This window comes from Hippopotamus amphibius, chromosome 4, assembly GCF_030028045.1.
Source record: "Hippopotamus amphibius kiboko isolate mHipAmp2 chromosome 4, mHipAmp2.hap2, whole genome shotgun sequence".
Taxonomy (NCBI): Eukaryota; Metazoa; Chordata; class Mammalia; order Artiodactyla; family Hippopotamidae; genus Hippopotamus; species Hippopotamus amphibius.
Window position 1 is genome coordinate 94679310 of NC_080189.1, and position 6000 is coordinate 94685309.

The following is a 6000-nucleotide window of genomic DNA, read 5'->3' on the forward strand; positions in this document are numbered from 1 at the left end:
CCTTGATATGTTATGGAGAATACCATGGTGATGATTCAGGCATTATACAAGTCCTTAAACAGTGTTAATAGAAATATTTCTGTCAAGAAAGGGAACTTTGCATGAAGAATGCATATATATATTCCTATAACATTAAATTCCTGCCCCCTCTTTGATGAAAATTGTCTGTGTAATCAACTTGACACTGAGTAGCTATGGGCCACCTGGGAAAGGGTTCCTTACCAGGGAGCTAGCATTAGCCTTTACTCAAATGAAGTTGAGCAATCAGTAGCAGTGGTGGCCAGATGAGCCTTCGGGAGGGAGCACGTCCTCAGCCGTCCAGCTCAAGCATGGTCTTCAACCCTACTTCCGTGACCATTATTTTTATTGATGCCAGGGAGACCAATTGTGTGGTGACATCTCCTCCTTCATCTCCAGTTTACAGAAGTCAGATAATACAGAGAGCTTTTCTGGATACCAGTGTTCCTCTCATACGAATTTCTAAATGCCTTGGTAAAGAGAGGGTTCCCAGTCCTCGCAGTAGAAATAGTCAGCGTACGGCTGAACAAGCTGTAGAAATGGATCCAATCCATCAGTCCTATCACAGTGAGGCTTATACTACTTCTTCTGCTGTACCAAGGATGTTCCACCCCAATTTCATTGACTGTAGCCACAGCCATGTTCAGGTTTCAGGTACATAGCAGACATTTACGGCCACTCTTAGGTGGACTTTAGTGCAATCTTTAATTCTGGATGGATATATCCATATTAACAAATTTAGCTGGATCCAACTTACATTGTACTTCATTCTCCTTGATCTTACATCCTCAGGATACATTGCTATACACGCTCCCCAACCCTCTATACGGATGCATGTTGGCAAGATGCTGCATCTTTAGTGTATTCACTTTCTCTTCTTGAAGGAAACCTCATTCTTACCTTTCTGAACTATGCTGAAATCCAACCCTTGGAATATACCTCAAGAGAATAAAAAGTATCTGACTACGTGTGTGTCAGGCAAGGGGAAAGCTGTTGCTGAGGAGAACACTCATTCTCTACAGAAAACTTCTTTTGTTTTTCTGTTTCTTTTTAAATTTTTATTTATATTTTTTATTGACGTATAATTGGCTTACAACATTAATTAGTTTCAGGTGAACATGTAATTTGTTATTTTTGTGGCACACACTCCAGAGTTGTTATATTGACTATATTCTGTGTCGTACACTAAATCCTTGTAAATTATTTATTTTACTCCTGGTAGTTTGTACCTCTCAAACCCCTTCACCTATTTTGCCCACCCCCCCACCCTCCTCCCTTCTGGTAAACCTTAGTTTGTTCCCTGTATCTGTGAGTACCTTTCTGTTTGTTATATTTGTTTTATTTTTTAGATTCCACATATGAATGAACACATACAGTATTTATCTTTCTCTGTCTGACTTATGTAGGCAACTACTTTAAGTAGTAATGGAAGGGTTTTTTTGTTTTTTGCATTGGAAGTCCAGTTTCCTCAGATACTGGGGGGGAGGACAGCTTTCACTGGCAAAGACGCTTCCAGCAAATTTGAACCTTTCAATTCTCAGCAGCATCTAAATCTATCCAAACATCCTCATCACATGTCTCAGAGTCTCAGTTCTTAACTGGTATTTAACACAAGGGTTGAAACTAGTGCCTGTGTACTAGTGCAGTGGTTCTCAAACTTTTTGTCTCAAGGTCCCTTTACCTTTTGAAAAGTTATCGATAACCCCAAAGACAGTTCAGTATATGGAATATATATTTTGATATTTAAGATTTCAAATTAAAACAAAATTGATAAAGATAATATATTAATGCATATCCCATTAACTTTAAGAGCGGTGACTTTATCTCACTACGTAGCTTCTACCAGATTACGCTGAAGACTTAGAGAATTGGAAGTGTAAGGCAAACACCATCTTTGTTTTATTATGAAAATAGTTTTGACCTCAAAGTCCCCCTGAATATCTTAGGGATCTCCAGGGGTTCCAAGAATAAACCTCGAGAAGGGCTGTTTTAGTATAAGAGACATAATAGAATTGCATATTTAACTGGCATTATAACTCTGCAGCCCATACAATCAGGTTTGGCGACAGGATCTTCAAACCCATCTGTCCCAGAGTTGTATAAATTACACAATTCTTGGTCACCATAGAGTTATTTTGATTTCCTACCTGTGCTTTGAATCGGGAGGCCAAGGTTATAATTATATCATGTATTTTTCTTTTTGTAATATTCCCACTATAGTAAGAAGTTATCCAACTCCCTTATTTTTGCAATCACTTTTGACATGGCAACTAAGTGCCAAAAATTCTTGATCTTATAGCACCTTGCTGTACAGCACTCTGCTCCTTGATTAACTAATTATGATGTTCACTGCATGCTATAGATAACTGGTGTTCCCTCCATGGGTTCATTAAATATATGATCCAACCAATACCATATTCTCAAGTATGGGGCTTGTTTCCTGGGGCCACTCCTGATATTATATTAAGTAGCATCCTGGTTAGAAGATGAAAGGTATACACAAAACTGTTTAACTGAAGAGAATTCAATTAAGCGACCATTTCCAGAAGTGGGTGAAGGTAGGCAAGAACCCACTATCACTTCTAGGCCTGAAGTGTTGAGAGCATGGAGAGCTGAGCTCTGGAAGAAGGACCACAGGACAGGATCTGGGTCTGCTGAGGGATTTTCAGCATCACAGCAAGGTGGCCACAAGAAAGCAAAATAGTGCTCTCAATCTCTCAGCTCCTATCTTCTGACCTTTTTTGTTGCCTGCCATTGTCTGAACCCAGCTGGAAGCCAGACAGGACAGAGGAGCTTCTGTGTTAGACAATAGAGAATAAGTAGGCACAACTTAAATTTTCTCTTGACCTATGAGAAATTTAAAGTATAACAAGCTTGAAATTTTACATGGCAAAACAGTATTTTTTAACATTAAAGATGCATGGTGAACATAAAGGCTTTACAACAGCAAATAGAGAATAAGCAAGGTCCTTCAAGTATGATTTTTGTTTTCCAGCAATATTTTTATATATGGTAAACTATACAAATAGCCCAATAATGACAACAGAAAAAACCCATGAGCTCTCAAGACTATTTAAATTAAAAATTAGTATCATATAGCAAACGTAGCAGAGACAATGTGTCACGTGACTGCAGTATAAACAGTGACTCCCTTGCTCATGGTAGAAGACAAGAAACGGTCCATATGATCTATTTCTTGATGGGACTGATAAAAGCTTTGAGAATGAAAACACTAAATGCATTTTTAGGTCTTTAAGTGTTTCAATATGTTTAAGTCTACCAAGTAACAGATTTCTAAGTCATGTGTCTTATAAATTAATTTTCTTCTTCAAAAAGCTAGAATAATTTTCCGTATCTTACTCACTACGACTGGTTTTCTAGTGATACAACACAATGCCTCTAATTCCTTTCTCTCTGCTTCAATCTGTAATTATAAGCTTTCTGAGTGCAAAAAGGCAGCATAGGTACAAATTCACAAAAGGGATCTGATCTAAGTGTCATAAAATACTTGGAGAAGGCTGGTTATCCGGGGAGCAAAAAGCTGTCCTAGTTATTATGATACTAGATTTTCAATATCAAAGTTGCTGTCTGTGCTAGAAATAGCTCTCCCAAGAGGCACCCACCGCACCATTTTGCTTTCTGTATGTGTTGAGTGCAGATTAAATCAATACGTCAGAGGGAGAGAGACATGTTTTACTTTCTCGGGATGAACAACGTTGTCAGCATGACGGTGAGTTCTACCTGAAGTGCAAATTTATTTTTAAATACTTGTCAGAAATAGGTATCTGCTCTAAATATAACATGCGATCACAATTTGTCAGGGCCAAGCGTGTTGGGTCCTGGGGAGAGAGCGTGCCCATCTGCTTTCCACGCGCACAATGGTACTAAGAACAGTTGAAGACAGCTTGCAAGACGAGTAAGTCAAGTGAACGTTCCTGAGCAGGTGGGCAGGGGAGGGGAGATGCTGGAGAAATGCTGGGAAGCCACTGTTGAGAGATAAGCGACCTTAAAAAAAGACTCCAAGAGGTAACATTTAATATATACACCATAAACGGTCTAAATTTACTACAGGTGAGACCACTGAGCCATTTGAATTTTCTTTAAATGAAATGCAAAACAGACTTAAAAAATTAGAACTCAGGACGAATATTCCCCATCTCTCCCTCATGCGGGGAGCTTAATGTAGAATACCTCCTTCCTTGTAGTCCTATTTGACTACCCACCACTGGAAAAGCCCAGATACATCCACTCAGGCATCTGCTGGGGACAGGCTCACCTATAAATGTCCACCAGCACTGCCTTGGATGGTTTTCCCTAATGGTGAGATTGTTCCTCGTTGTATTATCTTGTTTCTTTCTCAAGTTTCCTCAGAAAACATCCTTAAAATTCTCAGAATTAAGTTTTTTTTTTTTAGATTCTGCCCTATCCTCAGGACTTGCTTTTGTTTGAAAACCTATGGCAACACTTTCTACTGAATACAGTCCTTTGCCACCTCAGCCGCAGTTAATTATTTTTTCAATCTCATCTCTAGTTTTTACATATATGCATGTTCTAAGCCAACTACATGAAATTAAAGAAATTTGAATAAAATATAAACTTCAATTTTTTAGTTTTTCTACTTCTGCATAACTTTTCCTCAAATTTCCTGGCACACTCACACCGGTCATCAAGTTATTATTTAGATGTCACCACCATAGTTTTTTTTTGTTTGTTTGTTTTCAGAAAAAACTCACATAAATGGCACATAATTTCCGTAACATCTGTGTACACCATGTCCATGTGTATCCGTGTACGTACTATGCACATTGCAACTATGATTACTGGTCTGTCACTAGGATAGATTAGCATCCAGGAGAAAGAGCTCTATTTATTTTACAAAATACTTTTTAAAGTGCCTGGTACATACCAGATGCTCCCTAAAAATACGTTTATAAATAGCTATTACTCAAATTCTGCTAGCATGTTTACCTAAATATACATATCTGTATTTTAAACCATTAATAAGCGGTTATTAATAAGGCATTATCCAGATTACTAATGCTGGATTAGAAAGTTAGAAAGCAAAAGCTAACTCTCACTTGGAAGAGCAGGTGTCTGAAGCCCAGAAACCCTAAATACAATGTTTAGCTTCCACAACCTCCAGATGCTATATGCTTCATTCTTACAGATTTCTACTGAATCCTCCACTGATAAGATATAGAAAGAGGGGCCATAAGAGATGCATTTCATGGTAACCAGGCAGAGAATGAAAAGCAATACATTTTTCTGACAATCGCTGAAGCTCAACCCACCTTCCGTACCACACATGTGCTATCTTGGAGAGATGTAGGAGGGATCCCACTGTAAAACCTCACAGCATGGTGGAAACAGGAATATTTGAACTGGACTCTCTAAACTAGGGGTGAGACCTATGGGGTTTGGTTCCTTTGCCACAAAATGGCCACTGCAGTTAAAAATAAAATCAACATTCATCTCTCATGAGGTTAAAGTTCATCCTAACTCATTTCACTGCCCTGACCAGACTTCCGGAAGACATGATCTTCCCAACAAATATTAAGGCAGCAGGCAGAGTGTGATGGTGTAGTTCAAGTGTGTGGGTGGAAACAGCATTAGCGACATTCACAGATACAGAAAGTCATATGGGTTCACAAGGTTTCCTAACGAATTAGACCTCTTTATTCTGGTTTGCAAAAGGCTGTCAAGGGGACAAAAGAAATGCCATTTTATAATATTCTAACCCTCCATTTTCCAATGCTCAAATCTGAATAGAAAGTGTCAAAAATTTTAAGAGGGGGTTAAAAATCCTTTTAGTGATAGGCCAAATCCCATAATTAAGAAGAAAGACTGTAAATTATAATTAGATTAGATTATAAATTAATGACCTAAATTAATTAGCCTTGTGAGGAGTCATCTTCTTTCCTTGGAAAAAATACATTCTATGCATGAAATTAAAATCCCTTAAGACCATCACAGCGTGGGGAG